This window comes from Petaurus breviceps, unplaced genomic scaffold (assembly GCF_028583685.1).
Source record: "Petaurus breviceps papuanus isolate PSGF00001 unplaced genomic scaffold, PetGlider_PUasm1.0 37, whole genome shotgun sequence".
NCBI classification, from domain to species: Eukaryota; Metazoa; Chordata; class Mammalia; order Diprotodontia; family Petauridae; genus Petaurus; species Petaurus breviceps.
Genome location: NW_027186296.1, coordinates 63,828,196 through 63,841,700, shown reverse-complemented (window position 1 = coordinate 63,841,700; position 13,505 = coordinate 63,828,196).

The following is a 13,505-nucleotide window of genomic DNA, read 5'->3' as shown; positions in this document are numbered from 1 at the left end:
TCCTTCCTTCCTTCCTTCCTTCCTTCCTTCCTTCCTTCCTTCCTTTCCAATGAAATATGTTCCTTAACAATTGTAGGGGTTATTCAGGCAGAGGAGCTACAATTTAAGCAGACCTTCAACAGAGTCTAAGGCATGATATGATCATTTCCTTTCTTCCTGGACTACACTGGATTCAGGTCTTGCCAAAAAACTTGAAGCCTTGTCCCTAGAAATAGTGCCAATAGTCAGTGGCTGGTTCCAGGCCCTACCAACCAGTTGGAAGCCACTGAATGTTGATAGTGACATTGTGGTAGGGTGGCCCCCAATGTGAGTCAGGGAATTGAATCTATGATAGAAGTTCTCTCCTACCTATTTTCTGATCTAGGGGTTTAAAATCATCAATTACACTCTGGAGTCAGGGTGACAGCATTTTTGACTGATTCCAATCTGAGCCTGAAAACTGAATCTATAATCTCATTTTGGAATAAAAGAGAAAATACAGCATATCCACCCACCCCTGGCTCATAGTTCTTTCCCTGGTCACTTGTATGCTAGTCAAATTCCTGTTCTTGTGCTAGAAGAGTGATCTACTGTAGTTTCTCCTTAGACTTCCTAATCACTGCTTAGTCTGGTGGTCTTAGATATCAGTTGGACTAGTTGTAGAGAGAGTTGAGCACTATTGATTCCTCCTACTATGCCATCTGTGCTGGTCTTTCTGTATAATTTTCAACAATATGGTATTCAGGGTTTTTTTTTTTAAATTGTGTTCTGAGAAATATTTGATTTTTAATTTCTTTCTGCATATCCTATTATCAAGGTCAATTATCTTTATCTGTATAAAATTAATTTTTTCTTATTCAAAAAAATGGACGTTTTCCTTTTCTTCACAAACAGTTCCAGATTAATTACATTTTGTGAAACCTCCCATGAAATAAAGTAAAGCAATTAAGAAAAACTAATAATACTGTGACTATATCAGAAAGTACATGTAAGATTTCATATCTCTAGCTTCCCAAACTCTTTAGTTTTAAAGTTTTTTTTGCTTCTATTTTGGCAAATTTTCTTCCACTTCTCTGTTTTTATTTTCTGTTTTAGAGTCTGTTCCTTTGAGAATAATTTTATTGTGTTTTCCAAATTCTGTACCTTCTTGTTTATCTTTTTTACATTTTGATTTGAGAGTTCTAATTTCGGTTCCAATTTCTAACTTAAGATCATGTGAAATTTTTTTCTCTTTTGAAGCATTCAATAGTTTCTTTTCTGTTGTTCCATGATATCTGAGGAATTCATAGAATTTTCTTTTTTTTTTCACTTGGGATTTTTGGTTCATTTTCTTCCACAGTATAATATTTGCTTAATGTGTTACATTCTTTATTGGAACTTTTCACTTTTTTTTTGCTTCTGTTTTCATGAGAATAATTTTTTGTTTCTTATGAGCTTAGATTTTGCTCTGACTTTCTTTGTAAGACATTCTGTCTTTAATTAATTTTTCAAAGTGTCTTGTAGCTTTTCTCTAACTTTCTTTATCACTCTTTGACTTATGCAGCCATTCAGAAGTGGGCACCTTTATCATTCTCACATTGTAGGGTCTAACAGGCTGGTTCCCTGTACAGATTAAACTCCATGGGGACTGAACTGACCACTTTAGGTTTCTAAATCCCTTTCCTACAGACCTAGATGCTACTAGGAGTTCCTTTCTAGTCATATCTGTGCTGCTGCATCTTCTACTCCCCTCAGCCCCACCTTCCCCATTTGTTTTCCCTTTTATTCATATGAAACAGAAAAATCAGTACTTTTTGTTTCTGATGGCATATTGGGCCTGGGTTTTTAATTTAATAGCTGCTATGAAGTAACCAGGAAGGCTCCCCCCAAAGCCAGACTCTGAAGCCTAAATCTTGGAGATTGTGCATGCTGTACCTAGCATGTATTATTTAAAGGGAATTCTAAGTATTTCTACAATATTGTAGTCTTATCTTATAGGTTGAATTTTAATACTTTAGGTTTAGATTTTCTTTCTTTTGAGGCTTGAGCAATGTATGGAAAATAGCTATGCCATCTTATCCTCTGTAATCCCTATTTACTCTTATCATACCCATATTTCAAACAAATTTGGTAAGCTGATATTTTAGATAATTGTAGATTTTAAGAAGTAGCTGCTAGGAATAGGCACGATGAAAGCATTGAGAAAGATAGTTGATAACAAGGAAGGAGTTAGAAAAACTATTATAAAAAAGTTTCAAGACCTCCCTCCAAATTGCAATAATCTGGAAGCTCTTTTAATATGTAAAGACATATAACCCAATATACTTTAATAACCACTAAGAACAATTCGACAAAGGTCAGTATTTAATGATCTTAAGGATAAACCTGAATGATCAGTAAACCGCTAAGTTTTGGTCATTTTTCTCTATTCTAAAACTTTAGAGAAGTACATGATTCTTTTTAGAAAGATTTCTATGAGAGGTATTTGAAATGAAAAAAAAATCTCTAAAGTTTGGCACTTAAAATAATGATCTTCAATTTTTCAAAAAATATATATTTATGCAAAAACATTTTACAATGATTAAGAATAAATAATATAGGGGTGGCTAGGTGGTGCAGTGAATAGAGCACCAGCCCTGAAGTCAGGAGGACCTGAGTTCAAATCTGACCTCAGACACTTAACACACACTAGCCATGTCACCTTGGGCAAGTCACTTAACCCCAATTGCCCTCCAAAAAAAAAAGCAAAAAGAATAAAAAAATAAAAAAGAATAAATAGTATACTCAGAATCATCATCATTATGTTAATAATCAATTTACCATTCCTCTACTTTATAATTTTTTAACACAATAAATACCAATAAGGTCAAGCATATTACACTTAGTGATTTGAAACAACAACAACGAAACTACACACACAGACACACACACAGAACTATACAAATACTAGTTGAGGGTAAAAGTAGTAAGCAAAAATACCACTGTTTAGAAAATGATGAAAGTAATTAATTTTTGTCCATGTCCATAAATGTCAATAATCATCATGATGCCATTCACATTGGAAAGCAAATCCGATGAAAATTTCATTTGCCTAGATGATAATCTTCCATAGGACTGAAGCCCTAATAAGTATAGCTCCCATTTTTCTAGTGTTTTAAGGTTTTCTAAGCATTTTCCTCACAATCTCATAGGTTACTTAATGCATGTATCAGTATGCCAATTTTGTAGACGAAATGTTCTCAGAAAGAAGTTCTATGTTCTCAGAAAGAAGTTCCTTGCCCAGGTTTATCTTGCTTGAGTTTGAACCTGGGTCTCTTCTAAGATAACGGTTCTTTCTTCTATACCATGGTATATAATTTCATCAGCAGTCTATTAATAATCATCAGTCTAATGGGTACAATGCTGAATTTGTAGTCAAGAGAAATGGGTTTGAACTAGGTAGGCCTCAAATATTTACTAACTGTATGGTTTGAAACAAGTTAAATACACCTCAGTAACGTTGCTTTCTTTTGTCTATAACTCCGATGCTAAATAATTTAGTTTTTCATCTCTATTCCAATTTACTGCTGAATGGACTTGGAGAAAGTAACAAAACTATGTAGGCTGGATCCATGGCAGATTTGTTACCTCACCTGGCCCTCTTGTTACAAAGTAATCTTTTTTACCCCTCTGTATTTGATTATCTATCCCATTCCTCACAACAGCTTTTAGAAACTTTTCTTCTTTCTTCAAGCCTCCCACAATTTCTCCACTCCCATGTCCTCAGTTGAGGATCTGGCCTCATACTTTAATGACAAAATGGTAGCCTTTCAGTAGCTTTACTACTCTTACACTCAGGTTCAGAACTTCTGCTTTTTTTCTTCTCCCTATCTCATACTTCATTCTCTCCTCCTTTACACCAGTCTCTGATGAAGATGAGACCCTTCTCTTTCTCCAGACTAATCCCTGCATGTGTAATTTTGATCATCTCCAGCATTTTGTCCTTGCAATCATCCACTTTTTTCTCTTTTATCTTCCGTCTTCTCTATCTCCTGGCTTCTTCTCTCCTTTCTACAAATATGCTCATTTCTCTCCCATCCTTTAAACACTGGCACTATTGTCCCCATAAATTATATTCTTGTATGTTTTCTCTCTTTCTCAGTCAAATCCCTGTGGTATGGAGGTTGGGAGAGATTGTATATAGTCATTTCCTTCATGTACTTTCCTCTCAATGCTCCATCCTTTGCAATCTGGATTCTCACTTTATCACTCAATCAAAACTGTTCTTTCCAGTTACCAATTATGGTAAGAGTCAAGTCTTACAAAGAGTTATCCTTCTTGACTTCTCTGCAGCATTTTACAAGCGATTGAATTCTCTTCTTCTGGGCATTCACCTTGCTGAGCTTTAATGACATTGTTCTCTTTCAGTTTCTTTTCCTGCCTAACCACACCTTTGTAGCCTCCTTTGATGGTTCATCATTCATATCATACCCCCTACCTATGATCATACCCCAAGGCTCTCTCCCTGACTTTCTTCTCTTTTCTTGGTATACTTTTTTAAAGACTTCATCAGCATTCCTGGGTTTAATTATCATCTCTCTATGTAGATAATTCCCAGAGTTACACATTCAGCCCTAGTCTTTCCTGAACTTTAGTCCTGCATAAGCACCCGCCTATTGGACATTTCCAAATGGATGTCCCAAAGGCATCTAAAACTCAAAATGTCCAAGACATAATTCAATATCTTTCTGTACAAAATCACCCCCTTTCTGAATTCCTGTATTTCTATCAAAGGCAAAACCATCCTTCTAGTCAATAAGGTTTCAAACCTCATTGGCTCCCAATAGTTTTCATTCTAACTCACCTCAAATATTCATTCAGTAGCCAAATCTTATTAGTTCTGCCTCCACAACATTTCTCACCTTCTCTCCACTTACCCAGCCACCACACTAGCTCAGGTCATCAGAATTTCTCTTCTGGACTATTTTTTTTTTAAAGCAATTGGGGTTAAGTAACTTGCCCAAGGTTGTATGGCCAGTTATTTTGTGTGGGTGTTAAGTATCTGAGGCCAGAACTGATCCTGGGTCCTCCCAACTCTGGGGCTGGCGCTCTTACTCACTGCACCACCTAGCCGCCCCTCTTCTGGACTATTTCAACAGCCTTTTATTTGATCTCTGCACTTCAAGTCTCTTCCTACTCCAGTCCATCCTCCAAAGAGTTGCCAAAATAGTTTTCCAACACTGCAGGATGAGTATGTGGTGTAGTGGGAACTCATTTTATATATATGGGTTGGAGTGGATGGTCATTGAGCTTTTTTTTTCTAACTTTCAAATTCTGTAATTCTTTGGCCATCTCATTTCCCAACTCAAACTCCAATGGCACCCTATTACCTATAGGATCATATATAAGACATTTAAAAACTTTTGCAACTTTCCCCCCCACCCACTTTATAGCACTACAAACAACTTCCATTTATTTGGTCTATAGTCCAATCAAAGTTGTCTTCTTACCAACCCTCACACATGACTCTTAATCCTATCTCTCAGGATATCACATATATTTCTACTGATTTTCCTTCATGCCTGGAGTACAGTCCTCACTTGTGTTCTTACAAACCCTAGTTTACTTTGTAACTCAGTTTCAGGCACATTTTCTTCAAGAAGTCATTCTTGATCTTCATAATCCCTCCTATCATTTTTATTTTGAATAAACCCATATATTTATATATCTCCCCAAATACAATATGAGCTTCTTGTAGGCAGAGACTGCTTCACTTTTTTCTTTGTGTCTCCAGTGGTTAGCACCTTTTCTTTAACTAAACCAGTGATTTCATCAGCAAAGGTAGCTTCCCTTGAGGAACTTCTACCAAAGTAAAATTGTACTTTCTTTGCAACTTATGATATTAAAGAGATATCTGGGCTACTGAGAAGTTAAATGACTTTCTCCGAGTCAAATAGTCAGTTGTCAGTTTTCAGAAGCCAGAACTGGATTCAGTTTTTCATGACTTAGAGGTTGGTTCCATATCCGTATCCATATTACCTGTGCATATAAGTGCTTTCCTCTTTCTTTCCCTCTTCTCTGTTTATGTCACGAACATGGTACATGATAGGTATTTAATGAATGTTTGTTAAATGAAATTGAATTTTAATGGGCAGTTTTTCAAAATAGTCTATCAATATATGTGTTCTTGACAAGCACTATGCATTGTTAATCAGCTGGTCTCTGAATTTAGCATTTAGAAAGAGATCACATGGAATAATGTTTAGAAAATTGCATAGTGATCTCAATGATCCTAAGATAATCATTGCCACAAAGTTCCATCTCTTTTATAACAGTATTCTCCTGGTGATGCTTCATATCTTTGAACTATGGTGCATGAAAATCTAAGAATTAAAATTATAAGTAGCCCAAAGGGTAATGGAAAGATGTATCACATTACAAGTCACATTACAAGTGATGAATTTGCATGGAGGAAAACATTAAAAAATTTAAGACATTAATGAGAATATATATGGGAGAGGAAGTGGGTCAATCTTATAAGAATGAAACATGACAGATGGACAACTTGAGTGCATGCTGGTTGTAATGTGATTTCAAAAGAGTGAAATGAAGCCTCTCCAAAGTGCTAGGTAGATCCTCTATAGAATATCACCCAACAGGGATAGTAATCAATTAGGATAAGAAGGCACTAAGGAACTGTAATCTTCATCTGTGCAGGGAATATCTACATCAATGCAATAATTAATCCTTCAAAATATCAAAGCAAAATATATTGCAGTAATTGGCAAAGCTGCTGGAATTTGACACACAATGTCCAGGAAGCAATCTTTTTCTTTTAGTAGGTAACAATTACATCCTTATTAAAGATCTGTGTCCATCTTTGAACAACATATTCTAAAATGTGTCATGGAGAAACTGTCTTCCTCAATCTTAGTACCTTGTCTCTGAGACTACATTCAATATATCACATATATATATATACATATATATATATACATATATACTCACATATGTATCAGAATCCATATATCCTGTTTGCACATGGATCTTTGCATGTTGTCTCTCCCATTCGACAATGAACTCATTGAGGGTATGAGTTATTATCCTTTGTCTTTTTAATGTGTATATCTAGTGCTTTATGTCTGGCATATAGTAAGTACTTAACAAAAGGTAGCTGACTGATTAACTGAAGGACAGAAAATAGTGAATGAAAATAAGGTCCAATATTCTTTTGAATAAAATACTAGAATATCAAGGGAGTTTAAAAAAAAAGCAAAGGAAGCAAAGAGCTAAAATTATTTTTAAAGTAGCAATCCTCAAAACTATTTGGTACTGGTCAAGAAACAGAGTGGTGGATCAATGGAGTAAGTTAGGTACACAAGACACAGTAGTAAATGACTATAGTAATCTACTGTTTAATAAACCCAAAGACTCTGGCTTCTAGGATAAGAACACACATTTGACAAAAACTGCTGTGAAAACTGAAAAATAGTTTGGCAGAAACTAGGCATAGATCAACATTTCATACCATATAACAAGATAAGGTCAAAATGGGTAGATGATTTAGACATAAAGGGTAACACCATAAGCAAATTAGGAGAGCAAGGAATAGTTTACCTGTCAGATCTATGGAGAATGGAAGAATGTATGACCAAACAAGAGATAGAGGACATTACAAAATACAAAATGGATAATTTTGATTACATCAAATTAAAAAGTTTTTGCACAAACGATATCAATGCAACCAATATTACAAGGAAAGCAGAAAGCTGGGAAACATTTTTACAGCAAGTGATTCTGATAAATACCTAATTTCTCAAATATATAGAGAACTGAATTAAATTTATAAGAATACAAGTCATTCTTCAATTGATAAATGGTCAAAAGATATGAATAGGAATATTCTTTCATATAAAGAAATTAAGGCATCTATAGTCATATGAAAAAATGCCCCAAATCACTTTTGAATAGAGAAATGCAAATTAAAATAACTCACAGGTACCACCTCACAACTATCAAATTAGCTAATATGACAGAAAAGGAAAATAATAAATATTAGAGATGTGGGAAAATTGGATTGTTGGTGCAGCTGTGAAGTAATCCAATTATTCTGGAGAGCAATTTGGACCTATGATCAAAGGGTCATAAAACTGTGCATACCCTTTGATACAGCAATACTACTACCAGTTCTGTATCCCAAAGAGAGATCATAAAAAAGCAAAAAGGACCTACATATTCAAAAATATTTATAGCAGCTCTTTTTGTGGTCGCAAAGAATTGGAAATTGGGGGCTGTCCATCAGTTGGGGAATGATTGAACAACTTGTGGTATATGAATGTAATGGAATATGATGATCAGGCAAATTTCAGAAAAAACCCTACAAAGACTTACATGAACTGATACTGAATGAAGAGAGCAGAACCAGAACATTCTACACAGGAGAATATTGTACATTCTATAAACAGAACATTGTACACATCACATTATGTGTTTATCAACTATGATAGACTTAGCTCTTTTCAAGCAATATGATGATCTAAGACAAATCCAAAAGATGCACAATGGGAAATGCTCTCCACATCCAGAGAAAGAACTATAAAGTCTAAATGCAGAGTGAAGCATACTATTTTCATTTTTTTTTGTTTTTTCTTTCTTGTGTTTTTTCCCTTTGGTTCTGATTCTTCTTTTACAGCATAACTGTGTTTATGTTTAACATGATTGCACCTGTTTAACCTATATGAGATTGCTTGCTGTCTTGTGGAGGGGGAAGGGAAGGGAGGGAGGGAGAAAAATTTGGGACTTAAATTCTTACAAAAATGAATGTTGGGGGGGGGAGCGGCTAGGTGGCACAATGAATAGAGCACTGGCCCTGGGGTCAGGAGGACCTGAGTTCAAATTCGGCCTCAGATACTTAACACAAAACTAGTCATGTGACCTTGGGCAAGTCACTTAACCCAAACTGTCCTACCTTCCCCTCTCCAAAAAGCCAAAAAAAAAAAATGAACATTGAAAACTATCTTTACATGTAATTGGAAAAAAATAAAATACTATTAAGTGAAAAAAAGAAAATACTAAAGGAATTGAGTTCAGTTTGAAGAACATTTATTTTTTAATAAATAAAGGGTAATTTAATAATAATTGCTTTAAAAATAATTCTTCAAAAGATGGAAACAATAAATGTATCCGGCAATTGGGAAATAAAACAGTTGAACAAACTGGCATATATGTAAAGAATACGTACTGCATTCTAAAGACTGGACAATATCAAAAATTCAGAGAAACATGGGAAGACTGATTTGAAGTAATGCAGAGTGAAGAAAATAGAGCCAAAAGAATATTATTCAGTAACTAACTCGATATAATTAAAGTCAGCATGGAGGGGGGAGATTAACCTCTGATCAAATAAAATGGTCACTGTTAGTATTGGCAATGTTAAAGAATACATCCCTCCTTTCTCTTAAAAATACATTATTTTTGAAAAGAGGTTCTATAAAGGGACTGTTTAGTTCAGGACTTCATAAACTTTTTCTGCTCAGGACCGCTTTTTGGTGTTTTGGCAGCATTCACTGGCATTGCATCACCTGACGTCATGCACACTGCAAAATTCACATGCTTTTTATTCAGAACCAAGGCTGCAGAGAAGTTGCACAATGCAACATGGGCAAGAGCTGCCAGAAACACCCTAGATTCATTACACATTTGATTTTGAATTAATTTTTGATTGTTGTGCATTCAGAAACCTTTTACTGTTGCCAAATTTTTCACAACCCCATATTGGGTCACGACCCACATTTTGAGAAGTGCCTGGTTAGTTGCCAAGGATCTGATGTCAAAACAAAATGTATCAAATTTTACAAATAAATCTCCATTTTCCCCAAGGTAAACAAAAATAGGAAAAAATGACCATTGAATTATTAACAAAAGAGAGTTCAGATAGACATAAGGAAGGTGACTTAGCAGTAGAGCATTATCTGTGGTTCTTATAGATTCTGTTCCTGGAAGTCTTTAAAATTAGATTTGGCTAACAGGTATGTATCTGCTTAAAGCCAGGGAATAGACCAGATGAACTCATGTAGTTTCTTCTTGCCTTAGGTCTTCATGATGCCATTTTATGAACTCTTTGACAAGGCTGTCAATCTAGTTAGTATAATCCTTTTCCTCTATTTGTTACATGGTACACTAGAGATTTTCCCCCAGGGCAAAACTCTGAGGCCAAACTTGCAAACATTTATTTCCCATGCTCTTTGAAAAGCTAGTATATGGGGGTGGCTAGGTGGCACAGTGAATAAAGCACCAGCCCTGGAGTTAGGAGGACCTGAGTTCAGATCTGGCCTCAGACACAACACAAAAATTAGCCGTGTGACCTTGGGCAAGTCACTTAACCCCAATTGTCCTAAAAAAATTTTTTTAAATAGGCAAGAAAAGCTAGTATATGTAAAAAAGGTGAATCTATGATCTGGCCTCAGAGAGATAACTGATCTTTTGGAAACCAAGGTATGGGCTTCAAGACGAGTTTCCTTTGAAAGTGAAAACTGCCTCAAAGAGAAATTCCCCCTGGTTTTCCTATAAGTTAATTTTATACTAGGAAGCAACATGGTAGTATGGAAAGATCATGGTACCTGGAGTCACAGCCCATAGGTTCAAATCCTGCCATTGATGATCAGATCCTACCAGTATACCCTTCAGGTAAAATCACTTAGCCTCCCTGGATCCCAATTTCCTGATTTATAAAATCAGATTAGATAGACTATGTTCTTTCTAGATCTATGATAAAACCTCATTTTTGATTCCCAAGTTATGTGTATGTGGGTCTAATCTCTGTACAACCCATGTGAGGTGTTTTTTTTTTTTAATCAATCCTTGTTGCCTACCAGGCTAAATATTTTAATTTCATGTTGAGTTCTAACTGACTGCTCTCTGAGCCAGCAGTATAGACTGGGAAATGACTGGAAACAGCACTTCCTCCTCAAAAGTCCCCTCAGGGTATGCTAGGATATAGTTATGTTCTTTCTTATGAAAACCCAAGCTTATAAAACAGATAACCTCAGTATAAGTCAATGTATTGCTAGGAGATCTTCACTTTTCAAAATGTCTTGAGTTTAGGATTCTCATAAAAATGAACTTTCTTAAATCATGATTTGAACTTTGATTCTCATGTTACTATTCTTGAACACATCTGTTGCATGAAGTAAAGTACACCTGGAATATATAGTGGGGGATAACAGCCAAAATTAGTGTGAGGAGTCAGTGAAGTTTTGATTTGGCTAGAATGCAGTGCAAAAGTCTGGGAGTTTTGTTGTTGGCTGACATTCATAAGAAGGAAAGGAAGAAAGGTGGACCAGGAGAGTGAAGGGCTATGACCCTCCCTTGCCTTCTTCCCTTAGCCTTTTGTTCTTACTCAACTTCGTTTGAACATGAATTAAAGAGGATCTAAGAAGTATGGTGGGCTTCATAGAGGTGGGGGGGGAGGGGGGGGAGGGAAGAAGAGTAACTTCCAAAATATGTCTGCGGGACTTAGAGATATAACTAGATGTGAAAGGAATGTCCCAACACTAAGTCAGAAAATTGTCTGGGATCATGGACTTCACATTAACAGAAAACAGAAAAAAGATTAAAGTTAACCTTTGACCTGGGAGATTCTGCTAACTTCAGTTGACTGCCAGGGCAGCTGGGTGTGGTCTTTCATTATTAACTTTATAATTAAAAGGAAATAGCTCTTTCAGTCAGATCAGTTTTCTAACTAAAGATCAGACCTCTACAAATAGTAGTAGAGAAACTAGAAACTGACCCTAAGAGGATTTAGAGCTAAAATCCAACAGATAGTAACAGAGAATAGCTTAGTGAATCAAAAGATAGTAAGTTGCCTAGCAGAGACAGCACAACAGAGAGCAGAGATCAATATTCTATATATCTCAGAAGAAATATGATACCCAACAGAAAACACAGATAGATATGTGGTCAGCTCTAGAGCACTGGAGCTATGATTTGCCTCAGTTTACAAATATTTCCTAGCCAAATAAATCCTTGAACTATGCTCCCTCAAACTTGTTCCCTATGTGAGTGCTTTCAACTCATGTCCTATAGGAACACATCATGTTCCATTATATGTGAGATTCTCTTTGTTAGTGTTGCTTTATTTTCTGTTCTGTTTTACCAAATGTTTAGTTTCAACTAATATGTCCTCTTGTAGGATGGCCAAAGAAAACATTGGTGGGGGCTCATGAGCTATCCTTTACAAAAGATGCTGATCCACAGTTTACCTTGGATCTAATATAACACTTCCAGGACCCACATGAGGGGCATCTGTTTCAGTAAGGTGGCAAAACTAAAGGCAACTATGCTCCTTGACAAAGTGATGTATAGACTGTCTTTGCCATCTAAAGTATTAAAATTTACTTACAAGGAATTTCATTTCATACCTCTTTTGCAGCTCTGAAATTTGATAAAGTGAAAAGATAAAAAGAATTGGAAAAATAACAACAAATATTAATCTAGTTAAAAAGAATCTTCTACAAAAGATTTATATGGTATTGTTATATATTTTGTATGCACTGAGCATAATATGTATAGTTAGACATTATTGTTCATAGCATCTCAATTTGTTTTCTGGGCCAGGTAGGAAGATTCCTCCTTTATTGACTGCTACTAAACATCCATTCCTTGGTACTGGATTTCCCATGCCTAAAATAACAATGTTATTCCCACAATGCTGTTTGTTTGTGAGTTATGGTATGCTACAGTCTCCAAAGAATTAAAGTTGATGGTCACATGATGGACAATGGAAAAGCATATGTTAGATCTGAATAGGCTACAACACATTCCTAATGAATCATTGTGCAAGAAGAGCAGGGTGACAAGAAATGTCATAATTACATCTGTTTTTTTTTTTGTAGGGCAATTTGGGGTTGCCTTGACCAAAGTCACACAGTTGGTAAATGTGTAAAGTGTCTGAGACTGGATTTGAACTCAGGTCCTCCTGACTCCAGGGCCAGTGCTCTATTCTCTGTGCTACCTAGCCACCCAACACCTGTTGTTTTTAAGATAATTTCATTACTGGAAAAGAAAGTAGGACAGTCAGGAAGTGAGAGTAAGGCCTGACTGAAAGAGAGGTAGTGTACTCCATTGATATCCAAGAAATGTCAGGAAATGTAGGGAAAGGTCCTGGCATATAGGGTAAGTTCCCTGTGGAGGATTTATGGGAAGATAAAGATGAGAACTGAACAAAAAAGAGGGCTTGGATGAGCTGTGATCTTTATCTTTGAAGGGAGAATGCACCTTAATGAAATTATTACTTCACTGAAACATCCAAATATAAATCCTGGCCTTCAAGAATATATTTTTAACTAATAACAAGGACTAACTATGTACTGTGATTACTTAGAATGTTAAATTCTAGAGGGCAGAGACCAAAATTATATATATCCTATGGTGTATACATTATAGGTGCTCAATCTGGGGAGAGAATCAAGTAATTTTAGATTTAATTTTTTTCAGCAGGGCTTAAACCCAGCTGTTCCTTGTTTCTCAGAAGCAAAAATAACCAACTTCAATCAAATCATTTTTTTTTT